Raw genomic sequence first — 11,764 nt, 5'->3', positions numbered from 1 at the left:
TTTCCTGAGGCTTTAGTAAGTCATAAAATTTCAGGACATGCTTTGCAGTTTTCAGTCCATAGTTGAAAGTAGCAATGTATTACATAGTTGGCTGAATGAAGTTAATACTGTGCTATCAAGTAATGATTAACTAAAGAAATAATTGTTCAACCATCTCAACATGGAGTTACAGATGTGATACTATAACCAAATTTTAAGTCAGGTGATTGCTCTTTCATGGGAAATAAAAGCAATTATCAATATGCTTATAGAGTGTGCAAGGGAGATCCAGTCCAAATTGGTATATTTGAGAGTTATGATGGAATTAATAGCGTAGTTTTAGTTGGCTCTGGATTCACTGGAGTAATTAGTGCTATAATTATTGTGTTTTGATAGTTTTGAAAGTCATAATTATTTTCTTGGAGTGTAGAAGCATTTCTTATGAAACATATGAACACATCATTATTACAGTTTGTGATTTAACAGTGTCAGCATTTCTAAACTTTGTCAGTGTTTTTTTTGTCAGTGTTCCACCCTTAAGGAAAACTGAAAAACAGTTTTTCCCAAATACTGGGATTCATAAACAGGTTTTTAAGTATCACACATCCTCAAATATAAATGTACTTTAATGTATTAAAGCTGGTCAGCTTCTCGTATTTGCTGTGTCATCATACTGCATTAATGTTGGCACTGGTGCCTCTGAAAATGTTGGTTATAGCTTACTTAGTTATGATTGATATTATGCAAACAAGTTGCAGAATCAAAATACACCCTTGCTAGCTCATGCAGAGAGCTTAAATACTGTACTGGCCTGGTGATTCTGCTATGATAATTAACAGAGAATCTGAAGGCAGAGTCCCTTGTGTATGACTTGCTTTTCATTACACTGAAATTTTAAGATGAAGAGGGAAGTAGAAGTGAGGTGTAAGACTTAAATATGTATTTTAGATTGGAACTAGATCAATGAATATTCAGCTTTGGGGTTTTGATGTTAGTTGGTTGGTTGTTTTTTGTTTTTTTTTTTAGTGTTTATCTCTGTTTTATCTGACCCTTAGCAAACAGTTGTCAAAATCCGTCTCCTCCTGTAGTGGTGTGGCTCAGATTCCATCACTCTTCTGGTATGTTACTTTTATTTGCTTAATGCAAATAATAACGCTTCTCTTTACTGCTGCTTGTTTTATACTTTCAGGTAAGAAGGGAAAAATGTTTATAACAAAGATTGTGCATGTACATCCTTTTGAAGGCTCAAGAGAAAAGTTGTAAGGCAGTACATGGCTACCAGCAGATTTCTCCACATGCCAAAAGGCACTCTGTTACAATCCAGGTCTAATGATGAGTAATCAGTTGCCCAACTGATGATAGAAACACTTTTCATTTTATTGGACTCAGTCTGCATACAATTAAAAATAAACATACTCATTTTGGTGACAGATATTTTATGGATTTCTTAATGTGTCTAGTGCTTTAATTTTTTGAGCTGTTCTAGCAAATTTTCATTTCCTAAGTTATTGCCAACACACTCTAGTTCTGATTGAATCTGGAGTCAGGGTAATAATGGAGTCAAAGTCAGCATATTTTTACCTACCACAATTAGTTACTGTTCATACAGCACTTTCTGTGGATGTAAAGAACTCTTAAGTGTTTAATACTATCAAGAATTATCCTCTATATTATTCATATTTTAGACATTGGTGTTAAATGTATTTTTAAAAATGCATTGATACATTTATATTTTTGTGAATATAAATGTGTATTTGTCATTGATAAGCACAATATTTTTTATTTTTGGAGCTCAAAGGAGAGCACTAATGAAATACTATTTTACATATTTCCAGTTATATACAGAGACTACTCACTTTTTCTGTGCTTAGCAAATTTCTATTTTTCTTCCCTCACACTCCTCCATTTTAAAATAAGAATTCATCTGCAATGCAGAGTTCTCCATCTTTATTTTCTCAGAGCAGGGTGTGATGAGTATCATTTGGCTGTATCACAAAGATGGTTTTATGTAATTATGTAGTTATTGCATATGCCTTCATAACTACCTCTGCCTTTTCATGGAAGCTGCAAAGGGGAGCCAAGCATCCTTGTCTGTCCCCAGTCCTTTTGCCTTATTACCCACCCCATCCTTCTCGAGATCCTTATGCAGCCAGTGGGTCAGCTCCCCTCCCCTCTTTTCCTTTATCTCATTTAGCTCTACAGTATGTTGGAAAACAACCTTTTTTAATTCACAGGAAAAAATGAGTTGAAACCATTTTCAACCAGTTTTTCATGTAAGAGACTCACATTCTAGTGCATGTGTGGGGAAACAACAAAAATCTGACTTTGTATTTTGGCAAGCTTTGTGTTCCCACCATCTCCCCTAAGCTCGCAGAAGCGCAGTAAGGGCTGAGGTTGGCAGGCACCCCTGGTGACCATCTGCTCCAATCCCCTGCTCAAAGCAGGCTCAGCTGGAGCAGGCTGCTCAGGGCCAGCCACATCCCACAGATTTTAGCATCTCGAAGCACGGACATTCCACAGCCTTTCTGGGCAACCAGTTCCAGCACCTGGCCACCCACACCCCCACAGTTAAAAAGGTTTCTTATCTCTGTGTTTAAACAGTTTCCTGTGTTTCAGTTTGTGATCACTGCATTTTGTCCTTTCACCATGCTCTGCATGTTTGTTCCCTGGCTGGCAGCTGGACCAGTGTTTGTGCCGTGTGTCCCCTGGTGTGCTGGTACTGTCCACAGGGGCTGTAGGGAACAGCTGGCACTGACACCCTTGCCCAGCTGTGCCAGGAGAGATTTTCTTCAAGTGGGGAGCCCAGCTCATAAAAGTGAAGGTACCAATGAGGATATCTGTGAGGTTTGGTTTTCCTGAGTTTACCTAGCTTTTGTGGCAAATTGAGTCCTCTAAGCCAACTTTCTAAGGATTGATCCTTCTTTTTATCCTATAGGATCTGGGTTGTTTGGTTTTTTGTTGGTTTTTTTTTTTCTTTTTCCCCACTAGATTTTTCCTTGGTTCTCTTGACTATTTCAAGTTATATGGGCTTACTGACTGCAAATCTAAAACTTCACAGTTGTGTGCTACAATTACAAATCTGTTACAAGTCTCTACACTTCTTATGTATTTTCTTTTAATGACTTTTTTTTTTCTGCTTGCTTTTATCTCCATTTGCTCTTGATTGGGACTTCTGTATTGGTTTACACTGAGTCCAAGATTTTTTTCTAATTGGCTTAGTATTAATATGATTTGATAAATATTTTACAAACATGGCACTTAGGGTAACTTGCTGTGGCTTATTTTGTTAGAGCTTTTTTACACTGTAAGTTTCTCATTGTTTGTTTTGCTTCTTTCTTTTGTATGGACTTTCTTGCCTGTGTTCATAAAGAGCTTCTGTTTGGTTTCCCACTGCTGATAATTAGATTAAATAGCTTTTAATGAGGAGGGCTGGAGGAACAGGAGTTAAAAGAACCCTCTTTTGCTGACTTGTTCTGCCATTGCCTTCTCCAAAGCAGGCCAGTGGCATTGTGCAAAAACCCAGGTTTTTATCACTTTGTCACTTTATATCCTTTCTTAAGGATAAGGGATGTCAACTCTGTAAAAATATAGGTATGTAGATTAAAAATGTTGTAGAACAGCTCAAATAGTAACATTAGATTATCACATTTTGTCACTGCACTCTCTCCTAAATTTGCTATGAACAAAAACTTGATAAATTTGTATCAGATATCAGCGAGATGAAGTTACAAACAGTCTGAGAGTTGGCAGTGTTCATGCCTCCTTTTATGCTTAGATTTATCTTTAAGAGGGCATTTTGTTTTCATTTTCTTTTTGTTTGAATACTGTGGCATGTCTCTGTATCAGTATAAGTTCTTTCTCTTAGTCCATCTTACATAGAATGAGAGTGCTGTATTTTTTCTTTGTTAATATACTTATTTCTCTTAAGTTTTAAGGGGGAAATAATTAACATTTGCCAAAAAGTGACTTGTAAATCTGAGCTCCACTGTCATCAGTTTGTGTGAAACTTAGTAAATTCTTTAATTACATCTGAAGAGGTGGGGAAGGCATGAGTCTGCAACTCACTCTGAAATTTTATGGGAAATACTGAAGTTGTGGTCAGTTTGAGTTATTTTTCTCTTTTCTCTTTCTTCAGCACTGTTTTAAAGAGATACTTTGTGCTTTTAGCAATGTCTTGACAGTCAAAATTCTCAGCCTATAAGTGGATTTGAAAGGACTGAGTAGTGAAATTCAAGCGCAAGTTGACTTGGTTTTAACTTTCATTTTCACGTTTTTAACACTTTGAAGTGGACTACCACTTGTATCACAGTCTCAGCTTTGTACTTTCAAGGAAGAAAACCTTTCTAAATAATTAATTCCGAAGGTATTTGTGTGGTAAGTATGGCTGCTTTGTTGAGGAAAGGTTGTGGTAGTTTTTATTTTTATTTAAAGTAAATATTTAAACTTAGTGGACTTGATGTAAGTGAAGGTCATGTAGCATCTCAGATGTCAAGAGATGTTTTTGTAAGCAGCCCGTAGGAGGATACTTGCTCTTTTTCAGCCTTTTGGTATTATGTCACTTAAGGCACATAGAATTTCTCTTGCAATTGCAAAGTACATGTCTACTTGTCTTAGTTTTAGAGACAAAACTTCAGGAGGAAACACTCCAGAATAAGTGTCTCCTCCAAAGGGAACAGGGCCTCCCCTTTTCCTCCATCAATGAGACAAATGGGTCAAATGAAGTGAAAGTGGGAAAAAGAAAACAAACAGTTTATTAACACACAAACAAAACAGGGTAGAACAGGATAAAAAAAAAACCCTCAAAATACAACAAATTCCCAGAGAGGGAACAGACGTGGGCTTGGACCAGCCGGGGCCACCCCACGGGCCCACCGGGTGGGTGAGGAGGGAAGGGAGGCAGTGAGGCAAGGGGAAGGACAGGGAAAAAAGAACAAAAACCCAACAGAACCTTTTCCCAGCTAGCTGGAACACAAAGGAAACCCAGAAAAGCAGCACAGCGCTCCTGGCGCACTCCCTGCCGAGCCCTGCCGAGCCCTTGGGCTGAGGCGTTCAGCCGCCCCCTCGGGTCCGTGGCTCCGGCCCCGCCCCCGGGTCCATCCTGAAGGCGCAGCGTCCTTGGGCATTGAGCGGACTGTTAAGGAATAAAGCGGCTTCATAACGTCACCCCAGGACACTACTACACTGAAAATTAATGTTGGAAGAAGTACTAAGAGGCTGGAAACACTCTTCCTGATTAAAAAAAATTGTGCATATAGTTATGAAAGGCCTTTGTGATGGAATTCACTGTGTGATGTCAAGGTTTTATCCATTCATATTTGTGCATGTATTTGGGCTTATTTGTCAGCTAGAAAGTATCTAATTGAAAGATGGATTTGAAACAAATTATGTTGAAGTAACTGAGATTTTTGGAAAGTTTGGATGTGGATTTTAATTTTGTAGTTTGAATATGTGAATTTAATAAATACAAAATAAACTTTAGTGTGGCTGTATCTGTTCCAGTCGAGGGAGAGCAATAGGACATGATTCCAGTAAGTTACAGCCCAGATCATCTACGAGCTAACTTCTGTCATCAGCAAGCTTCTGTCAGTTCAAGGGGACCTACTTCTGAGCTGTATCTGATATCTGTAACATTTTGTGCTGATTCAGAGCCAGAGTGCTGCAGGTATAGCAGAATATTCATCCGTGTGGTTGGGCTGAAATCAGCTGGCATCAACGCAAAGACCTTCAGTGCCAGAAAGGAGCTCAAGCACGATGTGCCATTCCCTGAGGTATCCACTCTACTACTTGTACTCCAAGAATGTTTGTTCATTTTACTTAAATATATTAATTATTTTGATATACAGTTATCAGTAGTGGAAAAGCTTTCCAACTGCAGCACACAGTAATTTTGATATGAGTCTACCGCCCTAACCCAAGCAGTTAAGTTGTGTTACAGTTTCTTACCTGCTGCTTCCAATTAAGAATTTACTTAGCTTGCTTTTCTTCAGTGGCTTGCATGTTCGATGGTGTAAAATCAAAGACCACTTCCTATCTCTCTGCCTCGAGCCAAAATGCTAATTCTTCCTGTGTTCTTAACTGGTGATTTGATAGTGTGTATCACAACACAAGCGACTGCACAGCCGGGCTGCCAGCGTATGTTCTCCTCCCAGCTGCACAGCTGCTTCAGGCAAGCTAACTATAGCTTTGGTTTTGTGAGTGGTATGTCAAAGCCATCTATTTATAAACCAAATTAGAAAATGCCTTGCAACTGTAATTTTTCTTTCAGGCTTTGCTTCCAGCTATCCAGGAGCTCAGCATTCCATATACATAGATTTGGCTATAAAATTTGAACTTGTCTGAAAAATAAAAGATGATATATTAGAAAAACCAAAACAAAACCCCCTGTTAAATTATAAAATTCTGGAATATACATATCAGTCCAAAAATATTTAAAAATATTTTTATACTTTACCTTTGATATGAATCATGAAGGATGTGGGGATGCACTAATAATTTTTTTTTCGATTTTCCATCATTTCCAATTAGTTGTTTTTCTTGAAATTATTTCTTAGTAATAAACTGGTATTATGCTTGTTTTGAAGGCTAGAAAACTGAGGTAAGGTAAAATGCTTAAGAGAAATATTTTAAACGTGTTCATTAGTTTTGACCTTCTTCAGTTTCAAATCAAAATGCATGCTGACTACTGGTAGAAATTTGAATGGTCTGGATGCTGGTCCAAGTATTTGCTTGATGTTTATGAGGATCAGGCCCTAGGTAACTTGAAATGAATCTCAATGAAAATGACATTCAACATAAATGGAGATCCTTGATCATGTGGGGATAAGCAACTTTCCAGAATCCACAAAAGAAACACCAACCCTCCAATTCTTTCTGATTTATAGATCAATATATCAGTATTGGAAGGACTCAACTTTTCTCACTACTGTGTAGGGGCCTGGGTAAAGTTGTGGAACTTAGATCATTTAGATCTGAATTACGGATGCTGAGCTACACTAACCTCCTGTGGGTAAGATTTCGGTCTGTAAGCAGCCAGCCTTTTCTCTGCAGAGCCATTCTCTGAACATGAGAGTAAGACAGCATGAGGAGCCAGTAGACTATAGTTACCCATGGGTAGGTGATGTTAGGAGTCTATCCAAATGGTTTTGGAAGGGTTTTCTGTATTAAATAATAGACTTCTCTCACAGATTAATCTCCTATAACTAAGCATTTTCTTTTAAATATAAACAGCTCTGTGCCACTTTTAGAACACGTGGATTACTTTGTTAAATTATTAACCAGTTTTTATCATCAGTAGGGGAGTTTTTATAGAAATGAGAGCAGGATCTTACTCACTGGTTATTTTTAAAATGTGCCAATGTGTGCTCATGAAGCCTAACAGAGCTGTTGTACAGATTTTAAAGGAATTACAAAAATTAGAGATAGAAAACATTCTTTTTAGGCATAAAACTCCATCCAGGAATGGTGCTTGCAGTATATTTGATATTCTGCTTCTGAAATCAGTGGATGTTGAGGCTGTTCAACAGCTCTTGGTAAGTTTTTATTATATTTCGGGATACAGCTAGTAGGCTGTGAATATTGAAGCAAGGGGAAAACTGGTATTTAAATCTTAATTTAAATGGTAAGTATTTTCTGCCTTGACACAAGACATGGGTTGGCAGTAGGCTGTATGTCATCTTCTTTCTCTTCTGCTTTTTCTGTCACTTGCAATAGGGGCTGCAGGTAGACAAGCACTGAGATCCTGTTTTGCTTGAAGGCCTGACAGGAGAAAGGTCCAGCTGTAGGGGTATTGATTGCTCAGTCGATTACTGTCAGCTAAATATTTGGAAGTCCTTACTCCCAAGTTCTCTGTGATATACCTGGAGGATACCAATGTACCTGCTATCCATAAATTCCAAATCCTGGGCTAGTGGAGTGTGGTCAGGCATGAAGAAGTCTCTGTAATGATGTCTGCCAGATCCTGAGCAGCTCAGCTTCTGAACAGGAAAGATTAGGCTCTTCCAGAGCTGTAGCTCCATCCTCTTTGGTAGGTGACTGAAAACAAACAAGTCTGTTTTGCTCCAAACTGTAATGAAACATAATGCAAGAATATATCGAAATTCACCAGAAAATTGAATTACCTTTCTGCAGAGTGCAACTTGTCTGTTGTAACTGAAAATATTTTGGTGAAGGATGGTGTAACAATTTAGAGTTGAGAGAACGTGGGTATCTCTTCCTCCAAGGCCCTGCAGCATTACTTTTTCCAAATAAATTTAGAAGTCCCTGTTTTACATTTCACATGCCTGTTCCAAGTTTCCTATTCAGCAGGTTAATCATAAAAGTATTTGCTGAACAAGTATGGATGTCATGAAGGTAGTTTGTAAAATCTCTGAGAACTTGCATTACATGGCCATTTTTAACTAGCGTCAGTGTGTCCAAAATTAATATTTAAAATTCAATAACATCACTTTCAGTGTCTTATTATGCTGTGTTGTATTTCCACTTTTCCTCTTTGCACTATACAAAACCAGATTTTATTTTCAATGGAAAATTACTAAATTTAAAAATTGTATATGGATATATACAGCTTTGTGCTGTTTATATAGCAAAATGCTCTTCTGACATTGGCAAGGCATATTTGGCAGATGGCTGAGGAGAGTCTAATCCTCTCCCTCCTGGCACAGGGAATGCTAATTACTATGTGCCTTGGGCAAAGAGCCTTCTAGATATTCAGCAGCCTTTCCTATTGGGGCAGAAATGTCTGCTGGAGAACGTAATGGAAAGCTCTCCCTGTAAATTCCTTGAGGACATCTTTACTGTAAAAATTTTAAAAAAGTAAGAAATCTCTACTATCTCCAAATGTCAGTTAGAAAAGTAACAGGCCTTGCTGGCAGTCTAATGCAGATCATACCAAGGATTCATGCTGGGTGGAGCTTGGGTTTGGCAGGATAAGTGGGAAGAGATTACGACTGCTTTCATCAAAACAGAATCCGTTTTCAGGAGTGGCAGCAAAGAATATCTCTGTCTCCTCCTGACACAGCCATCTGAGACCTGTGAAAGATGTGGTAGGAGGGTTACCAGATGAGCATTTGGCACTTCTTGTCTCATTATTTGCAGTTTCATTGAATTTACAGTGAAGCATTGCAGCAAAGGAGCCAGAAAGAGGTCAGAAAAAACTGCTTGCGCAACATGGGAAAATCACTCAATGAAGCCTGAGACATTCCACCATGAAAGTAAGCCAGGGAGCTCAGGTCCTTCCAGAGCTCTTCAAATGGGGAAGGCACCCTTAGTGCTGATGCAAGGTCCTTGTTCGCTGCTGCCTCCGTTCCAACAGAGATATGACAGGAAGCCAAGGGATGAGAAAGACAAAAGGAGACAGCACTCGCCCTAGCACCCGCTGAGACCTGGCTGTCCTTGCTCAACTCCTGCCTTTACTGAGCCCTTATCTGCCCCTGCCCCACCACTCAGCATGGCAGTGAGTGTGGAAGGCGACCTGGCTCCACAGCGATTCTGCTGTGGGGCTGCTCCTGCCTGATCTGGCTGGCAGCAGGGAAATTTGGAGAGATGCTGACTAACATCTTCACTGGCAGTGAGATTTCTTCCAAAGAGGAGCCTGAAGATGGCTGTGGGCCAGAGAAGGAGCTCAGTGCCTGACTGCACAGGTACCACGTGCCTACCTGTGAGTGTGTGGAAGGGAGGCTTCTGGGCTGGTGGGAGGGAGCCAGTCACCCAAGGGCCTCCTTTGTCTCTCTGTATTTCTAGCAAAGGCCTTCAGACCCAAACCATGCAGGTCTTGGGTGTGGTGGTTGGCGCTTTTCCCTCAGTCTTTTACCCAGGAACTTACTCAGCCACACTGATTCTCACCAAACAAGCCCCCCTGCCCAAGCCTGTCCCCAGAAGGTTGATGGCACTTGGCAACCCAGCATCTGGAGCTCCTCTATGGGAATAGGCCACCTGGGAGAATCTCCCTGCTCACAGTTTACATGAGCAATACTGACGTAGTCTGGCTGGTATGGTGGGATCAGCCAAAAGAAATCCCAAAGGAAGATTATTATTTATCCAGTATCTGTGCTTTTTAGAAGTTAAAAGTTGTTACCACCTGCTATTTGCCATCTTAATACTCTAACATACCAGCTGATAAAGCTTCTGTGCTGACTCTTTTCACTTGCCCCTCAAGATCTCATTTCTTCTCACAGCAATACTTGGGTAAGCTCTCAGGCTCAGGGTCATTGCTCCTGGCCTGTGTCACTGCTGCTGGGGGCTCTGCAAGGTCCAGTGCCAGAACTGCACTGGAAGCAGCTGAGAGGCAAATGGGGCAGTCCAAGCTGTGGGAACAAGCTGGGAAATATGCTATCTGCACACCCCTGCTATGTGAGCGTGTTATTTCCTCAGTGACCTAGTTTTATGAATAAAAAAGTCTTCCCTCTTCTAATAACTACAGTAATAGAGAGTTTTATTAATGTTTGCCACTATAAAGAAAAGGTTACTGTGTCTTAATTTTACTAGGTTGCTTTAAAAGCTATAAGATTTTATGGAAGTTGGGAGATGGCTTGTGATCAGCTGTCAGTTCTATGTGCACGCTTCTTCAAGAAATGAGTCTGTAGGGATGACTCAGGCTTGGCAACAAAGGATGTTCCCTCTGTAAAACAGTTACCTCTGAAAATGTAAGGCTTTTTCTTCATTGCTCTCTTGGAGAAGGGAGGGGATGATAAGATTGCTAGGATGATGATGAATATTTTAAATTTGAGCTCTCAGTTCAGCTGTATGACAGCTCCTATCAGCCAAATAACATTTTCTATCCTGACTGGATCAGTACACTAGTGCTTCCAGTACAGACTCTAGTTTTGGCTCTACAACTGGTTGCCTTTACACATTTGTCTGGGACCAAAAGGGGTTCCAGAAGCCTGCATTTAAATGTCACTGGAAGCCTATTTGTATCTTAGATAAGCCCAGACTGAGGGCTGTTACCATATGCCCACATCTGTAGGGGCTGTTCTCACAATAGAAATAACTAAATTCACTTGAAAACTGGAGAGAGAGAGGTTTCAAGCATGGTCGCTCCTAGGAGGCAACCAGTGCTCTTTAACACTGGTCTGAGTGCTGGGCTGAAGTGTAGATGGGGAAAGTCAGGTTTAAAGGTTTAAAACAATTAAGCTCAAGAAAATAAGGTGATTCTTTAGCTAGCATAAAACAGGCTGACATTTTGAATGGAACTGTTAAGAGGCCAAACTTCCGGAAGCAGAAATAGGATTGCACGGGTTTCTTGTGATTGTTACTTAGGAAAATAATGCAAAAGAAATACTATAATTCTGATCACATTGGTTTTGATCTAAGAATTTTTTTATTATTTTATTACACTGATGCTCCTTGATCATATCCATTCAGCTATTGTTATTTCCCTCTTAGAGTTTGTAGGTGCTATAATGTTGTGATATACTGTTGTATTGCTTAAACAGAGCCTAAATCAATGGATGGTAAAGGCTGTTTAAAAGCAGTTTTCTCTTCTACAAAAAAAGTCAATTTATCTGTAAGCAGCATGAGCAAAAAGAGACATTTTGTGCTCAGCAGGATCTCTTTGGTAAATGGAGTTTTCATGGATTATGCAGCTATGTTGGAGAGCACCATAAATTTTGGGATGGGGCTAAAATAATGTTAAAAAAAACCCAAAACAGGCAGGAAAACACTGTCCAGTGGGAAGGGCCTTGAAATGCCTTTGGCCAGCAGAGGTCAGACTGTCCTTTAGACTGTGTAGTTAATCTGCTTTGTACCTTTGGGCATGTTCCCCTGCTGTTTAATGCTCCAATCCATG

Source organism: Aphelocoma coerulescens, chromosome 7 (assembly GCF_041296385.1).
Source record: "Aphelocoma coerulescens isolate FSJ_1873_10779 chromosome 7, UR_Acoe_1.0, whole genome shotgun sequence".
NCBI lineage: Eukaryota > Metazoa > Chordata > Aves > Passeriformes > Corvidae > Aphelocoma > Aphelocoma coerulescens.
This window is presented reverse-complemented; position numbering follows the sequence as displayed.